The 18,176-nt window shown below is 44.1% G+C and overlaps 1 long non-coding RNA gene and 9 other non-coding genes across 10 annotated transcripts; all 10 read left to right on the top strand.

Annotated features, from left to right (window-relative positions):
* The first annotated feature begins 3,142 nt into the window (after nt 1–3,142).
* LOC141076916 (uncharacterized) lies at nt 3,143–3,681 on the top strand. The gene is made up of 3 exons (XR_012227532.1): nt 3,143–3,203; nt 3,304–3,372; nt 3,574–3,681. It is a non-coding gene; the product is annotated as an uncharacterized lncRNA (long non-coding RNA).
* Nucleotides 3,682–6,867: 3,186 nt separating this feature from the next.
* On the top strand, nt 6,868–6,940 carry TRNAV-AAC (transfer RNA valine (anticodon AAC)). Its single transcript has one exon. It is a non-coding gene; the product is annotated as a tRNA-Val (tRNA).
* Nucleotides 6,941–7,196: 256 nt separating this feature from the next.
* On the top strand, nt 7,197–7,269 carry TRNAV-UAC (transfer RNA valine (anticodon UAC)). Its single transcript has one exon. It is a non-coding gene; the product is annotated as a tRNA-Val (tRNA).
* Nucleotides 7,270–8,037: 768 nt separating this feature from the next.
* TRNAV-AAC (transfer RNA valine (anticodon AAC)) lies at nt 8,038–8,110 on the top strand. Its single transcript has one exon. It is a non-coding gene; the product is annotated as a tRNA-Val (tRNA).
* An 86-nt stretch (nt 8,111–8,196) lies between these two features.
* Nucleotides 8,197–8,269, top strand: TRNAV-CAC (transfer RNA valine (anticodon CAC)). The gene has a single exon. It is a non-coding gene; the product is annotated as a tRNA-Val (tRNA).
* Nucleotides 8,270–8,366: 97 nt separating this feature from the next.
* TRNAV-UAC (transfer RNA valine (anticodon UAC)) lies at nt 8,367–8,439 on the top strand. The gene has a single exon. It is a non-coding gene; the product is annotated as a tRNA-Val (tRNA).
* A 927-nt stretch (nt 8,440–9,366) lies between these two features.
* TRNAV-CAC (transfer RNA valine (anticodon CAC)) lies at nt 9,367–9,439 on the top strand. The gene has a single exon. It is a non-coding gene; the product is annotated as a tRNA-Val (tRNA).
* Nucleotides 9,440–9,536: 97 nt separating this feature from the next.
* TRNAV-UAC (transfer RNA valine (anticodon UAC)) lies at nt 9,537–9,609 on the top strand. Its single transcript has one exon. It is a non-coding gene; the product is annotated as a tRNA-Val (tRNA).
* Nucleotides 9,610–10,377: 768 nt separating this feature from the next.
* On the top strand, nt 10,378–10,450 carry TRNAV-AAC (transfer RNA valine (anticodon AAC)). The gene has a single exon. It is a non-coding gene; the product is annotated as a tRNA-Val (tRNA).
* Nucleotides 10,451–10,535: 85 nt separating this feature from the next.
* TRNAV-CAC (transfer RNA valine (anticodon CAC)) lies at nt 10,536–10,609 on the top strand. Its single transcript has one exon. It is a non-coding gene; the product is annotated as a tRNA-Val (tRNA).
* The last annotated feature ends 7,567 nt before the right edge of the window (nt 10,610–18,176 follow it).

The raw sequence follows: 18,176 nt of genomic DNA, 5'->3' as shown, positions 1-18,176 counted from the left end.
TATCGTTGTGTTTGAAGAAGGGGGTTTTACACTAAGCGAGATCGCTAGTGATATCGCTCAAGCGACACCGATATTGTGACGCGACAGCGATCACGCTAGCGATCTCGTTAAGTGTGAAAGGTAGCAGCGACCGGACCCCCCGTCGGCTATCGCTGATCGTGCTCGAATGTGCAGGTACATTTTTCCATCGCTGACGTCCCGCTGTTCAGTAATTATCGTTGTGTTTGAAGCTTTAAAAACGATGAGTGACGTCAATAATGACGCATGGCTCAGCGACACAGGCGTGACTTACCGGCCACGCCTCCTCTTCCCTATTGGTCCTTACAGCGCTGACAATGTGCGAAATGTATCTGACAAAAAAGCTATAAAAGACAACGCTGGAACGCCTCATTCAACACTTTGTTCCCATGCATATTGGATGTTAACCGGTTTGGCTTAAACGTTCCAGTGTGAGTCGCTACAGCGTTTATATTTTAACGGCTTTCACAACGCGGTTGCTTCGGCGTCCCTATTGCAATCGCTATTGCGCTTTTATTAGTGGATTCATTTTATTCATCAAAAGAACAACTCTGTTTGCCAGGTATGTATTTCAATAGTACCATGCAAGGTGTTTTTTAGAGTAATACTTTTATTGATTATTGTGTTGGCTTTCTACAAATGAAGCTCTTGTTACCAAATCGTCTATTGATTTTATTTTATGTTGCAGTTTGTATATCATGAACGGCGCAGAGCGTGCTATTGTGGCTGCTGCTTTGGTGTTGGAGGCTGGTCGGCTACATGAAGAGGCACAGATGCAAGAGAGGCGGTCCAAAAGAAAGCGGCGCATGTGGACCAGAGAGTGGTTGGCGAAGAGGTCCGAATTCTCACACATGCAGCTCGTAAGAGAACTGCAGGAGAACAATCCTCAGGATTTCAAGAACTATCTGCGGATGTCAGAGGACTCTTTCAAATTTTTACTAGCCAGGGTGACGCCATTGATTGAAAGGAGAAATACCAAAATGCGAGCTGCTGTGCCGGTAGACGAACGATTGACTGTGACGCTGAGATTCCTGGCCACCGGACGATCACTGAAAGATCTGCAATTTTCTTCTGCCGTTTCTTTGTCACTGCTCAGCAGTTTGATTCCTGAAACATGCAATGCCATAGTTCAAAGCCTCAGGAGCTACATCCAGTTTCCTACAACAGTGGCGGAGTGGAAAAATATTGCCTCTGATTTTGAGCGGCTTTGGCAGTTCCCAAACTGTGGGGGGGCTTTGGATGGTAAACATGTGAGGATCACCCAACCGCCGAACAGTGGATCCTATTTTTACAATTATAAGGGCTATTTTAGTGTAATCCTTATGGCCCTTGTTAATGCAAACTATGAGTTCATAAATGTTGATGTTGGCATGAACGGCAGGGTTTCAGATGGTGGAGTGTTAGAACATACACTTTTTGGAGAGCGATTGACCAATTATGACCTGAACCTGCCTCCCAACACAGAGACAACCGGCAACCTCAACTTTGTTTTTGTCGGTGATGAAGCCTTCGCGCTGCATGCGAATCTGCTGAAACCGTACCAACAAAAAAGTGTGAAGGAGCAAACACGTATATTTAACTACCGTTTGTCAAGGGCACGAAGGGTTGTTGAGAATGCGGTTGGCATCATGGCCAGCCGCTTTCGGATTTTCCACACACCCATAAACCTAAAGTTGGAATCCATTGACTCGGTCGTTATGGCTTGTTGCGTGCTGCACAATTTTCTGCGGCGCCGTGATGCGAATGATTACACTCCGCCTGCCTTTGTGGACTCTGTTGACACTACAAATGGTCAGGTTCTTCTTGGTAGGTGGCGCGACAATGATCCCGCAGTACCTGGACTTCAAGCACTGGCAAGGGGAAGAAACCGTGATGATGCTAAGGCCTGCAGGGACCAATACTGCCAATATTTTAATGGGCCTGGTGCTGTTACTTGGCAGCATGAAATCTAGACAGCAAAAGTGTTTATTTAACATGTTTATTTCATTCTTGTGTGATAACAACAACAATAAATTCACATAGTTGCTACTTTCCAAAGTGTTACTGGTTTTTAAAAGAAAAAAAAGATAACATAGCCCTGCGACACAGTATCAGCACTGTAGCGATCCGTTAGCACGCCATTTTACAACCGCCCTTAAGTGGACGCTATAGCGTCACCGATAAGCGCGCAGTAGTACCATAACTAAAAGTACGCAGTAGCGTCACCAAATGAGGCGGGAAAACGTCGTGACGTCACGACGTTCTTGTGGCCGTCCCTGCTGCGTTGTGAAAGCAAAACAGGAAGCAATGGCTGGTAGACAGAGAGCTACACCTTGGGGGGAGGCCGAAATGCGTTTCCTGGTACAGGAGATGGAGAGGCGCGATTATGCGTGTGGACAGGCGCATGCACACCCCATGAGACACAAGCGGGCTGTGTTGCGGAGGATCAGGCGAGGACTGTTACGCCGGTTCGGAGTTGAGCGCACCACAACGCAAATCAGGAAAAAACTGGCAGATCTGCGCTTTCGCTCAAGAGACCTCCTCACCAGCCTCCAACAACAAGTGCGGAGGGACCGAGGTGAGTGTTCCACATAGTATGTTTTAAACATATGTTTTGTTTTTTTTTTTTTTTTTTTCAACAGGGTTTACAGTGTAAAAAAAAAATATATAATTTGATTCGCACATGTGAAATTGCACAACGCAAATATAAGTGGTTTTGCGCTCAGTTTTGTTTTTTTCCAAACAGCGGCGCATGCGGCGGCCCCAGCCCCATCAGCACCTGCAGCACCAACAGCCCCCGCAGCACACGCAAGCCCGGCGGTGCAAGCATCTCCTGAAGCAGAGTCCGTAAGTGTATAAAATGCATTTGTTCATGTTATTAGTATTTTTATTGGGTTGAAAAATACAAGAATAGGGGGGGGGGGGAAAGAAGTCATGGTTCACATAAGCCGAACGGTAAATAAAAACCAAAGTTTATTCCAGGGAGGAAACAATAATGGAGTATTACAATACCGTTTCATTTTATTTATGTTTTCACCGCTTTGGAAATGTTCAATGCTCAATTTCATATTTTTAGATACCTGAGCCCGTAAGGACCCCCTCGCCCCCCTCAACGCCTCAACCACAAATTGCTTCCTCCAATTGATCCCCAATTGGTGTGTTTTCTCCAGTATCACTCCGGGAAGCTGGAGCTGACTCGACCTCCGGTAATCAACTTTTTTTTTTTTTTTTTTTTTAACATGTGAGAAATTATAATTTGTGTAACAGTTGCTGGCATATTCTATATTTATACATTTTCTTTTCTAGTACGTGTTGCCACTCGACGTGGAAGGGCTGTTATCTCCTCATCTGAAGAGTCAGAGGCGCAACAAAAACGTAAGTGTTTGACCACAAGCATGAACCGTATGCACCCATCTGCTGCCACTTAACACTATGGCCCCATATTGCGATCCATAGGATATGGCCCCATTTGCTACCAAACCCAAATTATGCCACCATATGCTGCTCCACATACTATGGCACCGTATGCATGCACATTTACAAAACCGCCATCAACAATGTAAATTTCCTTAACAGAAATACCAACCTTACCTGAACTCTTGGCAGCACACAGGAGGGCGATGTCTGCGTTACACCAACTCGGAGTGATGCTGGACCAATTTGTGGCAGCCCAACCGCAGGGTGATAACATTTAATTAATTTTTTTTTTTTGTTTACAAAAATTGTCTATGTCATGTTGACATATGTTAAACTAAAATGGTTTGTTTAAAAATCAGTCATAAAGAAAGAAATTAAAAAGCCTAAATAAAAATAAAAAAAGAAACTGACACAGTTTAAAATTACTATTGGGACATAACACAATTTTAAAGATGGAACACTCCACGTAACAAGATAATTGCAGGCAATTAACTAAACACCAGACTAGAAAACCTGCCTTTATCGCGTGGCAAAACAATTTTTGTCTCAGTCTAGAAAGGACTTGAAATTGTAGTCATGTGTAATGCAAAAATTTAAATTTCAATTTTTATTTTTTATAAACAAACAAAAAAGAAAAGCCAAACAATTTTGTTAATACAACAAGTAAACATAAAAACTATAATTGAGTGTAACTAAAGTCTGAGTCATTCAGTTGCTGCCTTCCAGGATTTATGAATGGGCCAGACTGCAAATGTGGGGTTCCAAAGTTCATGCTGTGTAGCAGCTGAATCACCCTTCTTGGCGTGCTTGTGACATGTTCTTGTGTCTGCGGCCATGGGGTTATTGACATTGCTTGGGAATCCACAAGAATATAACTGTCTTTTAGTTGTCCAACAGCAGCTTTATTTAGCGCTTCAAATATAATTCTCTCAGCCTGAAGCCTTTGCGTAACGTCCAGAGACCGAAGTCTTTCGTCCACCATGTGTGCAAAGCCCCCAATGGCTTGCTTTTCCTGCAGCACCAATATGTTCTTTGCTATATCGACAAACTCAGGAAAAGGTGGAGCGGTGGCCTTTCTTTTTCTACTCACAGGGTGACGCCTTTGCACAGTGTACGCTCCCACGGACACACTTGCCTCCTCTGCCTCCTCGTCGGTTGGGTTTGATGTTGCAGGGGTTTCAGGAATTACACATGGTGTAGGTGACACCTCTTCTGTTACATGCTGCAAGAACAGAAAAACTTGGTTAAAACACAGAAAAAGTAAAACGAGTGTTTTGTAAACACATAACAATAATTTATTAAGAGGGGGTGTGAACATTGGTACTGGCTATGTACTGACATCGACAATTTGTAGAAATTATCTTATGATAAACCAATTTAAAATGAAGAGGTATCAGCTGTGAACAAAGTTTCAAATCATCAACTTAATGAATAAAACTCAACTGTACCATGTACATATATATGTATCATAGGTTATTGGAGGGAAACCCAAAACATACTTACATCGACTAGAGGGGAATCAGGCCGTGTCACTGTTTCTTCCTCTTGTGGCAGTGACATAGAACAGTGCATAACCCTGGGGATTTCCTGGTCTCGCGTAAACTCTAGCAAGTTGTAGTACCACAACTTCGGAACATACACTTCATCGGTACCCGCCCCCGACCTTGTAGACTTTTCCACCTTGTTCAATTCCTTCTTGAACACAGTGCGTAGAGCTTGAATTTTTTTTTTAATAACAGCCTCATCAACCGTTTTGCTAGGGTGATTTTCTTTATATAGATGTACAAGTTTTTCATATGCAACCTTCTTCTTGTATTTGTTACTGTAGTCTGGAGACTTCACCTTCCAGAGGCAGGGCAGTGACCGATACATCTCAATAAATAGGCGTATGAAGTCTTGGCTGTTTGCAACTTGGCTACTTGATGCCATCTGTAATAAAAAAGAAAGGAAATGGTGAGAACTCTTTCATTTAGGTACGGACATACATTTTATAAAAAAGAGTTTGTATCGCATAAGCTTGGTCGCTGTCCTAGAAAGGTATCCCGTTCAACAATTACAAAAATGGGGGTGGGCGCGGTTTCAAAACTAAAATGGCTGCTCGGACATGTGCATATGGACAAAATGAACATAGACACAATAAAAAAGAGTTTGTATCGCATAAGCTTGGTCGCTGTCCTAGAAAGGTATCCCGTTCAACAATTACAAAAATGGGGGCGGGCGCGGTTTCAAAACTAAAATGGCTGCTCGGACATGTGCATATGGACAAAATGAACATAGACACAATAAAAAAGAGTTTGAATCGCATAAGCTTGGTTGCTGTCCTAGAAAGGTATCCCGTTCAACAATTACAAAAATGGGGGCGGGCGCGGTTTCTACACTAAACTAAAATAAAACGATAAAATAAAACAAAAAAAAAGGGCATAAAAAAAAATAAAACTTTGGAACCAAAATAAACTTACCTTTGACGTTGCGAAAAATCCGAAAGTTATAGAGAAAAAATATAAAAAAATTTGCACTGTTGATTCTTAAGATGATCTTAAAAATGGAGGTATTTGAAAAAAACCAACGATGATGATTCTTCAAGAGGGTTGCTGAAGGACGAATAGCGAAATCTAACCAAAAATGCACTTTTGTCTCTAGGGAGAAAAATGCTGGTTTAGAAGCTAACCACGGCGCTCCAGAGATTTAAACTGTAACGCTATTACGTCCTCTTTAATGACGACGCCGGCCAATGACAGCGCAGCGGTGACCAACAATCGGCGCTTTGGGGGGCGTTGTAAATTAAACGCTGAAGCACGCCCACCGAGGTCTGAATCGTTTTTTGTTTAGTAATGTGAAAGGTACTCAACGAGCAACGAGGTCGCTATGCAGATCGCTGATCTCTCTAGAGTCGTTGACGAGAGTGGACTGTTTGAAAGCTACCTAGCGATCACGTAACGACACAACAGCGATCTATGCCTGGTCGGATCGCTATCGTTATCGCTGGTGCGTTGCTTAGTGTAAAAGGCCCTTAATTCAAGTAACACCTGATAGGATCAAGGTGCGAAAGCAGGCATCTAGGTGCTTTTTCTTTTTGGCTTTTGGACAAAGGCATGAGAATGTTTTGTGGAGCATGGTTTTGTTTCCCTGTTTGTTCTTTTTCTCCAATAGCCTGACAAATGAAAGGTTCCTGTGTTGCAAAATGCACTTTGTCCTGTCTTCAGACATAGAGGAAGACCTCTTGACTTTGGCTGGCTGTTTTTTTCTTTTTCAAGTACATTTCAGCATGTTTAAACATCTTTAGCTTTGCATGGAGTTTCTGAAGTGTAGTGGTTGTCACGTTCACCTCACACGCGAACGATCCCCAGTTCAAAACTGGATAGAAGCATGACGTTAGGCGTTGATATTAAAGCTTTTGACGTTGAGTCTTTGTTCTCGATGGCTCATCATGACCACAGTAAACTTCCGCAGCCGGTTTCTGTAGTGTAGTGGTTATCACGTTCGCCTAACACGCGAAAGGTCCCCAGTTCGAAACTGGGCAGAAACACGCTGTTACCCTTTGGTATCCAAGCTTTTGACTTTCAGTTCTTAATCTCGATTGCTTGTTGTCACCACAGTAAGCGCTTGCATCCGGTTGCTGTAGTGTAGCGGTTATCACGTTTGCCTCACACGCGAAAGGTCCCCAGTTCGAAACTGGGCAGAAACACAGCTATTTCTCTTGGAAAACGATCTTTTTGACTTTCAGTGCTTGTTCTTTATTGCTTGCCATGACCACAGCATGTTTTTTTTGTTTGAATCGGTTGGTTTTTGTAGTGTAGCGGTTATCACGTTCGCTTTACACGCAAAAGGTCCTCAGTTCGAAACTGGGCAAAAACACAGCGCTCCTCTTGCGAACTTGCGCTTTTGACAATGAGTGCTTGATCTTTAATGCTTGCCATGACCACAGTAAACGCTCTTGTCTGGTTACTGTAGTGTAGTGATTGTCCTTTTTGCCATCCTCCTGAAAGTTCCCTGTTTTGATCCCGGGCAGAAACATGTGGCTTTTCTTTATTTTGATCACAATCGTATATTGTTGGCTTAATTAGCATTAGTTAGCATATTCTATTGCTGGTTTAATGAGCATTACTTTTACCAATGTGATTATTTCTACCCGTTTTTGCTTTTGGCAAGCATGTGTGTTTTTGACAGTGTCTAAGTGTTCCTAATTCAAGTAACACCTGATAGGATCAAGGTGCGAAAGCAGGCATCTAGGTGCTTTCTCTTTTTGGCTTTTGGACAAAGGCATGAGAATGTTTTGTGGAGCATGGTTTTGTTTCCCTGTTTGTTCTTTTTCTCCAATAGCCTTACAAATGAAAGGTTCCTGTGTTGCAAAATGCACTTTGTCCTGTCTTCAGACATAGAGGAAGACCTCTTGACTTTGGCTGGCTGTTTTTTTCTTTTTCAAGTTCATTTCAGCATGTTTAAACATCTTTAGCTTTGCATGGAGTTTCTGAAGTGTAGTGGGTGTCACGTTCACCTCACACGCGAACGGTCCCCAGTTCAAAACTGGATAGAAGCATGACATTAGGCGTTGATATTAAAGCTTTTGACGTTGAGTCTTTGTTCTCGATGGCTCGTCATGACCACAGTAACCTTCAGCAGCCGGTTTCTGTAGTGTAGTGGTTATCACGTTCGCCTAACACGCGAAAGGTCCCCAGTTCGAAACTGGGCAGAAACACGCTGTTACCCTTTGGTATCCAAGCTTTTGACTTTCAGTTCTTGATCTCGATTGCTTGTTGTCACCACAGTAAGCGCTTGCAACTGGTTTCTGTAGTGTAGCGGTTATCACGTTCGCCTCACACGCGAAAGGTCCCCAGTTCGAAACTGGGCAGAAACACAGCATTTTCTCTTGGAAAACGATCTTTTTGACTTTCAGTGCTTGCTCTTTATTGCTTGCCATGACCACAGCATTTTTGATTTGTTTGAATCGGTTGGTTTCTGTAGTGTAGCGGTTATCACATTCGCTTTACACGTGAAAGGTCCTCAGTTCGAAACTGGGCAGAAACACAGCGTTCCTCCTGCAAACTAGCACTTTTGACAATGAGTGTTTGATCTTTAATGCTTGCCATGACCACAGTAAACGCTCTTGTCTGGTTACTGTAGTGTAGTGATTGTCCATTTTCCCATCCTCCTGAAAGTTCCCTTTTTTGATCCCGGGCAGAAACATGTGGCTTTTCTTTATTTTGATCACAAACGTATATTGTTGGCTTAATTAGCCTTAGTTAGCATATTCTATTGCTGGTTTAATGAGCATTATTTTTACCAATGTGATTATTTCTACCCGTTTTTGCTTTTGGCAAGCATGTGTGTTTTTGACAGTGTCTAAGTGTTCCTAATTCAAGTAACACCTGATAGGATCAAGGTGCGAAAGGAGGCATCTAGGTGCTTTTTCTTTTTGGCTTTTGGACAAAGGCATGAGAATGTTTTGTGGAGCATGGTTTTGTTTCCCTGTTTGTTCTTTTTCTCCAATAGCCTGACAAATGAAAGGTTCCTGTGTTGCAAAATGCACTTTGTCCTGTCTTCAGACATAGAGGAAGACCTCTTGACTTTGGCTGGCTGTTTTTTTCTTTTTCAAGTTCATTTCAGCATGTTTAAACATCTTTAGCTTTGCATGGAGTTTCTGAAGTGTAGTAGTTGTCACGTTCACCTCACACGCGAACGGTCCCCAGTTCGAAAGTGGATAGAAGCATGACATTAGGCGTTGATATTAAAGCTTTTGACGTTGAGTCTTTGTTCTCGATGGCTCGTCATGACTACAGTAACCTTCCGCAGCCGGTTTCTGTAGTGTAGTGGCTATCACGTTTGCCTAACACGCGAAAGGTCCCCAGTTTGAAACTTGCCAAAAACACGCTTTTACCCTTTAGTATCCAAGCTTTTGACTTTCAGTTCTTGATCTCGATTGCTTGTTGTCACCACAGTAAGCGCTTGCATTTGGTTTCTGTAGTGTAGCGGTTATCACGTTCGCCTCACACGCGAAAGGTCCCCAGTTCGAAACTGGGCAGAAACACAGCATTTTCTCTTGGAAAACGATCTTTTTGACTTTCAGTGCTTGCTCTTTATTGCTTGCCATGACCACAGCATTTTTGATTTGTTTGAATCGGTTGGTTTCTGTAGTGTAGCGGTTATCACATTCGCTTTACACGCGAAAGGTCCTCAGTTCGAAACTGGGCAGAAACACAGCGTTCCTCCTGCAAACTAGCGCTTTTGACAATGAGTGTTTGATCTTTAATGCTTGCCATGACCACAGTAAACGCTCTTGTCTGGTTACTGTAGTGTAGTGATTGTCCATTTTCCCATCCTCCTGAAAGTTCCCTTTTTTGATCCCGGGCAGAAACATGTGGCTTTTCTTTATTTTGATCACAAACGTATATTGTTGGCTTAATTAGCCTTAGTTAGCATATTCTATTGCTGGTTTAATGAGCATTATTTTTACCAATGTGATTATTTCTACCCGTTTTTGCTTTTGGCAAGCATGTGTGTTTTTGACAGTGTCTAAGTGTTCCTAATTCAAGTAACACCTGATAGGATCAAGGTGCGAAAGCAGGCATCTAGGTGCTTTTTCTTTTTGGCTTTTGGACAAAGGCATGAGAATGTTTTGTGGAGCATGGTTTTGTTTCCCTGTTTGTTCTTTTTCTCCAATAGCCTGACAAATGAAAGGTTCCTGTGTTGCAAACTGCACTTTGTCCTGTCTTCAGACATAGAGGAAGACCTCTTGACTTTGGCTGGCTGTTTTTTTCTTTTTCAAGTTCATTTCAGCATGTTTAAACATCTTTATCTTTGCATGGAGTTTCTGAAGTGTAGTGGTTGTCACGTTCACCTCACACGCGAACGGTCCCCAGTTCGAAACTCGATAGAAGCATGACATTAGGTGTTGATATTAAAGCTTTTGATGTTGAGTCTTTGTTCTCGATGGCTCGTCATGACCACAGTAACATTCCGCAGCTGGATTCTGTAGTGTAGTGGTTATCACGTTCGCCTAACACGCGAAAGGTCCCCAGTTCGAAACTGGGCAGAAACACGCTGTTACCCTTTGTTATCCAAGCTTTTGACTTTCAGTTCTTGATCTCGATTGCTTGTTGTCACCACAGTAAGCGCTTGCATCCGTTTTCTGTAGTGTAGCGGTTATCACGTTCGCCTCACACGCGAAAGGTCCTCAGTTCGAAACTGGGCAGAAACATAGCTTTTTTCCTCTTGGAAAACGATCTTTTTGACTTTCAGTGCTTGTTCTTTATTGCTTGCCATGACCACAGCATTTTTTGTTTGTTTGAATCGGTTGGTTTCTGTAGTGTAGCGGTTATCACGTTCGCTTTACGCGAGAAAGGTCCTCAGTTCGAAACTGGGCAGAAACACAGCGTTCCTCTTGCAAACTAGCACTTTTGACAATGAGTGCTTGATCTTTAATGCTTTCTATGACCACAGTAAACGCTCTTGCCTGGTTACTGTAGTGTAGTGATTGTCCTGTTTGCCATCCTCCTGAAAGTTCCCTGTTTTGATCCCGGGCAGAAACATGTGGCTTTTCTTTATTTTGATCACAAACGTATATTGTTGGCTTAATTAGCCTTAGTTATCATATTCTATTGCTGGTTTAATGAGCATTACTTTTACCAATGTGATTATTTCTACCCGTTTTTGCTTTTGGCAAGCATGTGTGTTTTTGACAGTGTCTAAGTGTTCCTAATTCAAGTAACACCTGATAGGATCAAGGTGCGAAAGCAGGCATCTAGGTGCTTTTTCTTTTTGGCTTTTGGACAAAGGCATGAGAATGTTTTGTGGAGCATGGTTTTGTTTCGCTGTTTGTTCTTTTTCTCCAATAGCCTGACAAATGAAAGGTTCCTGTGTAGCAAACTGCACTTTGTCCTGTCTTCAGACATAGAGGAAGACCTCTTGACTTTGGCTGGCTGTTTTTTTTTCTTTTTCAAGTTCATTTCAGCATGTTTAAACATCTTTAGCTTTGCATGGAGTTTCTGAAGTATAATGGTTGTCACGTTCACCTCACACGCGAACGGTCACCAGTTCGAAACTGGATAGAAGCATGACATTAGGCGTTGATATTAAAGCTTTTGACGTTAAGTCTTTGTTCTCGATGGCTCATCATGACCACAGTAACCTTCCACAGCAGGTTCCTGTAGTGTAGTGGTTATCACGTTCGCCTAACACGCGAAAGGTCCCCAGTTAGAAACTGGGCAGAAACACGCTGTTAGGCTAGTTTCACACTTGCTTCTTTTTGCAGCGCGTTTTTCCCGCAAAAAAACGCATTAAAAAAATGCATACAAACGCTGCGTTTTTTTCAAGCATTTTTATGCGCATGCAGGAAAAAAACGCAGCGTTTTTGCGCGTTTGTATGCGTTTTTTGTGCGTTTGCGTTTTTTTACAGATTTTGTAAAAACCCCACAAAACAGAAAAAACAACCAATCAACAACACACAAGACCAATGGGACTGCATTGTGGGTGTGGTATGTTAATATATAGACCCTGTCTACAGTATTCTTCACATTTGCTTGATTCTTCTCGTGACCATGGATCTGCGCTGGAAGAGTTTTCACTTCAACTTGGATTTGGACATCGCGATGGCTCAGGCGTATGCAGTTGCTTGCCATGAACAAAGGAAGAGAGAGAGGCAGCGAAGACGGCGGCGTATGTGGATACATCCGATTGTTGAACTCCGGGAGAGCCGTGGGGCATACCACACCCTCTACAGCGAGCTACAGGCAAACCCGGAGAAATTTACAGATTATATCCGGATGTCCCACGAAAGTTTCATGGATTTGCTTGCTCGTGTCCAACAATCCATCCAGAGACAGGACACACAGCTCCGTCGTGCGATTCCTCCTGAGGAACGGCTACTGGTGACATTACGGTATGTTTTAAAAACCAAGGGGTGCGGTCTGATGGTTTTTTTTTAAATTTAGTATTCAAAACCTTGGGTAATTAGTTTTCGTGAATGTACTAATATTTTATTTTATAGTTTTTTAAAATAATATACATAAATATTAATTTTACTTCTTTGTCTGTTCACAGATTCCTGGCGACTGGAGAAACCCTATCTTTACTACACTTCCAGTACCGTATTGGAATCTCTACCTTGTCTGGAATTGTTGCTGACACCTGCCGGGCTCTCTGGAATGTTCTTTGTCCAGAATTTATGCCCCTGCCCACCGCTGAAAAGTGGATGGAAATTGCTGACAAATTCTGGACAGTATGCAATTTTCCCAACTGTTTGGGAGCTGTTGATGGTAAACACATACGGATCATCAAACCCCAAAGAATGGGATCTGAGTACTATAATTACAAAAAGTACTTTTCAATAGTACTCATGGCGATTGCGGATGCCGGATGTATGTTTGTAGCAGTGGACATTGGAGCATTTGGCTGTGGTAATGACTCACAGGCTTTTAAAAACTCAGACATGGGCCGGAGGTTGTATGGCAACCAATTTAATTTCCCTATGCCACGGCCTCTTCCTCACACCGAAGCTCCGCCACTGCCCTTTGTAATGGTTGGCGATGAGGCTTTTCAAATGTGCGGAAACTTACTGAAACCCTACTCCAGCCGTGACTTGGACCACACCAAAAAAATATTTAATTACAGGCTGACCAGGGCCAGAAGAACTGTCGAGTGTGCTTTTGGGATTCTTGTCTCCAGATGGCGAATTCTGGGCACGGCCATTAATCTTAAACTTGAAACAGTCGATGAGGTGGTGAAGGCCTGTGTGGTTCTACATAACTTTGTGATGGCTAAAGAGCACCCGACCTTTGAACTGGACGATGATGCTCCTAACCCATTGCCTGAATTCACTCAGCACACTCTCAGGTCATCCGTTGAAGTTGGCCAAATGAGGGACCAATTTGCGGCCTACTTTATTTCTGATGTAGGACGGGTGCACTGGCAAGATGAAATGGTGTAATGTTTTTGTTTGTTTATGGTAATAAAAAACCTTATTTGATACCATTACTGAGTGCACTATATTTTTTAAACTCCAATTAAATAAAAAACTTCCCATGTATAACTGAATTTTTTGATGTTCACACACCTGGGCAGGTAAATACACATACGAGTTAAAATGCAGCATTGCTAGTCTGCGTGAAATATATTGGAACGAGCAAAGCTGCAGGCCATGAATCAGGAAACCAAATTTTTTCAAGAGAAAATTGTGCAACTAGTTGAAAAAAAAGTATGTGATTTTCTCAAAACACAACCCTCAAAACCCAACCCCAATGAAAGTCAATGGCGAATACAAGTCAGCATTGAGTGGATGAATGTAATCTGCTCCATTCCAACTTACAAGTTATTACACTAGGCCTTGGAATAACTATACTAGGCCGTGGTATTTCAAATATGAGTATAGTAGGCCTTGGGCCTACTAGTATAGTCATATGTGAAATACCACGGCCTAGTATAGTCATACCAAGGCCTACTCGATTTTTACCAACTAGGATCTTGTTTCACGAAAAACAAACTGGTGAAACTTGACAAGTTTCAACAGTTTGTTTTTCATGAAACCAGATTCTAGTTGGTAAAACTAGAGTTATTACACTAGGCCTTGGAATGACTACACTAGGCCGTGGTATTTCAAATATGAGTATAGTAGGCCTTGGGGCTAGTAGTATAGTAATATGTGAAATACCACGGCCTAGTATAGTCATACCAAGGCCTACTGTAATAACTCGATTTTTAACAACTAGCATCTTGTTTCACAAAAAACAAACTGGTGAAACTAGAAAGAAACTTATTTTTTAGACAAGTTTCAACAGTTTGTTTTTCATGAAACCAGATCCAAGTTGGTAAAACTAGAGTTATTACACTAGGCCTTGGTATGACTATACTAGGCCGTGGTATTTCACATATGACTATACTAGGCCTTGGGTTGGTTTTTAACATGTATTTACCCATCAGTGTGTGTGACCGGCGCAAACAACATTAATGAAACTTTTTAATGGTGAACCACAAATGTAAATTTATTTTTAATCAAAAAAAGTAAACCAAAAAATTATTTTTTACGGCGTTTGGGGGCAGATGGTTTCAATTTGGGGGTGTGCAGGGAATATGCAACACTTGAAGTTGAAGACGGTGTTTGAGGGGAAGGGGCAACAAAACTTGTGGGGGAAGGTAGTCCAGTTAAGGGAATTAAACTAGGAACACTTGGAGGAGAGGAAATCTGGTCAGGTACATTAGTTGTAATGGCATGTCGCCGTAGGCTTGTGTGCCTGGAACGACTTTGGCCCAATGCCCGCCTTGATAGATTTCGCCTTGAACTAGGGGCAAATATTGAGTGTAGGTCCCCCGTCTGCTGGTGTGGCTGCTGCTGCTGCTGAGGTGGCGGCTGCTGCTGAGGTGGCGGCTGCTGCTGAGGTGGCTGCTGCTGCTGGTGTGGCTGCTGCTGCTGAGGTGGCTGCTGCTGCTGAGGTGGCTGCTGATGCTGGTGTGGCTGCTGCTGCTGAGGTGGCTGCTGCTGCTGCTGAGGTGGCGGCTGCTGCGGTGGTGGCTGCTGCTGCTGCTGTGGTGGCTGCTGCTGAGGTGGTTGCTGCTGCTGCTGAGGTGGCTGCTGCTGCTGAGGTGGCTGCTGCTGCTGCTCTTCGTTGGCAGTGCTCGTCCTTGCAGGAGGACTGGTGGCGGCAGTGATGGTCCAGGTTTGCAGAGTGGTGGTGGCAGGGCTACTACATGTTGTTGTAGCGGCAGGGCTGTTCCATGTTTGCCTAGTGGTGGCTGAGCTCCACGCATGCATGGGAGTGGCGGTGGTGCTCCAGACAGGAGCAGCGCTTGCCATGGTGGTGTCGGTGAAGTGACCAGCTGCACTCAGACTTGTGGTGGTGTAACGGTGGGTGTCCTGGCTTTGAATAGAGGTGTCCGTGCAGTGGTATGCAGCACAAGTCGGTAGTGAGGTGAAGCGAGTCAATGGTGGCACAGGTGGAAATGACACCACTGACTGCTGACTGTACCGATTATGCTGCATAGCCTGCAAGAAAGCATTGTTGCAGGCCTGCAGCACATTCAGCTGTTGCTCAGGACTAAGGTGTTCCGCCATGCCCTTTTCAATCTTACTAAAAAAATGGTGTGCTGGTCTGTTGAGGTCGGCCTCCAGACGGTCAAGGCGCTGTTCTACAGAATTGAAGCGGTGTTCAAAGTGGTTAAAACCACGTTCCATGAGTGCAAAACCGCTTTCAACTCTGTCGGACATTGACTTGAGGCTGGAATTAAAGGCCTCGCTCAAATGCATAAACTCGGGCAAGACATTCCTGTCCAAGGCCCTCTGCCGCTGGCGGGTAGTGCCCGCATAACCAGTGGCAGAGACCTGGGACAGGGGAACACCTGATGGCCCAGCTTCCTGGTCACCAGCTGTGTGTGTGGCTGACCTGCAAGGTGCTTCCTGGCTGTCGGATGGCTGGGACGGGTCAGAGGACATCCGAGGAAGGACCGCTCCAGGGCCAGGTTGCAGGGTGCTTCTCCAGGTGCTGTGGAATAAAGGAAAATCATTACTACCATGCCTTTACAAGAAGCATCAGCTGTGGATTAGAAAAACACAGATTAATAAAAATAAAAACCCAAAATTTATAATACTTACGATCTCGTGGCAAGGACCGGTCTTAGGAACTGCAACGCGTGATAGTGACGGTATCTAGTTCTGGTCCTTGACGCAGCTCCACTGCGAACCTGGCCCTCAGCACGAACATCACTGTTGAAGCGGTCCTTGATCGAACGCCAACGTGTTCGTACTTTGTCCACTGTTGTTAAAAAAAAAACAGTGCCGTCAAGGACAACAGTCACTGCGGCACAATATAGCAATACAATACTCAAAGCAGTCACTGTAGACCCCGATGACACTGTTGGGTTTCCTGCTAGAATACACCTAGCACGAAACCCAACAGTGCCGTCAAGGACAACAGTCACTGCGGCACAATGTAGCAATACAATACTCAAAGCGGTCACTGTAGACCCCGATGACACTGTTGGGTTTCCTGCTAGAATACACCTAGCACGAAACCCAACAGTGCCGTCAAGGACAACAGTCACTGCGGCACAATGTAGCAATACAATACTCAAAGCAATCACTGTAGACCCCGATGACACTGTTGGGTTTCCTGCTAGAATACACCTACCACGAAACCCAACAGTGCCGTCAAGGACAACAGTCACTGCGGCACAATGTAGCAATACAATACTCAAAGCAGTCACTGTAGACCCCGATGACACTGTAGGGTTTCCTGCTAGAATACACCTAGCACGAAACCCAACAGTGCCGTCAAGGACAACAGTCACTGCGGCACAATGTAGCAATACAATACTCAAAGCAGTCACTGTAGACCCCGATGACACTGTTGGGTTTCCTGCTAGAATACACCTAGCACGAAACCCAACAGTGCCGTCAAGGACAACAGTCACTGCGGCACAATGTAGCAATACAATACTCAAAGCAGTCACTGTAGACTCCGATGACACTGTTGGGTTTCCTGCTAGAATACACCTAGCACGAAACCCAACAGTGCCGTCAAGGACAACAGTCACTGCGGCACAATGTAGCAATACAATACTCAAAGCGGTCACTGTAGACCCCGATGACACTGTTGGGTTTCCTGCTAGAATACACCTAGCACGAAACCCAACAGTGCCGTCAAGGACAACAGTCACTGCGGCACAATGTAGCAATACAATACTCAAAGCAATCACTGTAGACCCCGATGACACTGTTGGGTTTCCTGCTAGAATACACCTACCACGAAACCCAACAGTGCCGTCAAGGACAACAGTCACTGCGGCACAATGTAGCAATACAATACTCAAAGCAGTCACTGTAGACCCCGATGACACTGTAGGGTTTCCTGCTAGAATACACCTAGCACGAAACCCAACAGTGCCGTCAAGGACAACAGTCACTGCGGCACAATGTAGCAATACAATACTCAAAGCAGTCACTGTAGACCCCGATGACACTGTTGGGTTTCCTGCTAGAATACACCTAGCACGAAACCCAACAGTGCCGTCAAGGACAACAGTCACTGCGGCACAATGTAGCAATACAATACTCAAAGCAGTCACTGTAGACTCCGATGACACTGTTGGGTTTCCTGCTAGAATACACCTAGCACGAAACCCAACAGTGCCGTCAAGGACAACAGTCACTGCGGCACAATGTAGCAATACAATACTCAAAGCAGTCACTGTAGACCCCGATGACACTGTTGGGTTTCCTGCTAGAATACACCTAGCACGAAACCCAACAGTGCCGTCAAGGACAACAGTCACTGCGGCACAATGTAGCAATACAATACTCAAAGCAGTCACTGTAGACCCCGATGACACTGTTGGGTTTCCTGCTAGAATACACCTAGCACGAAACCCAACAGTGCCGTCAAGGACAACAGTCACTGCGGCACAATGTAGCAATACAATACTCAAAGCAGTCACTGTAGACCCCGATGACACTGTTGGGTTTCCTGCTAGAATACACCTAGCACGAAACCCAACAGTGCCGTCAAGGACAACAGTCACTGCGGCACAATGTAGCAATACAATACTCAAAGCAGTCACTGTAGACTCCGATGACACTGTTGGGTTTCCTGCTAGAATACACCTAGCACGAAACCCAACAGTGCCGTCAAGGACAACAGTCACTGCGGCACAATGTAGCAATACAATACTCAAAGCAGTCACTGTAGACCCCGATGACACAGTTGGGTTTCCTGCTAGAATACACCTAGCACGAAACCAAACAGTGCCGTCAAGGACAACAGTCACTGCGGCACAATGTA

This window comes from Dendrobates tinctorius, unplaced genomic scaffold, assembly GCF_039654945.1.
Source record: "Dendrobates tinctorius isolate UK_male_01 unplaced genomic scaffold, ASM3965494v1 ptg000432c, whole genome shotgun sequence".
In the NCBI taxonomy this organism is placed as follows: Eukaryota; Metazoa; Chordata; class Amphibia; order Anura; family Dendrobatidae; genus Dendrobates; species Dendrobates tinctorius.
The sequence above is the reverse complement of the archived record's forward strand: the minus strand, read 5'-3'. Positions and strand labels throughout refer to the sequence as shown.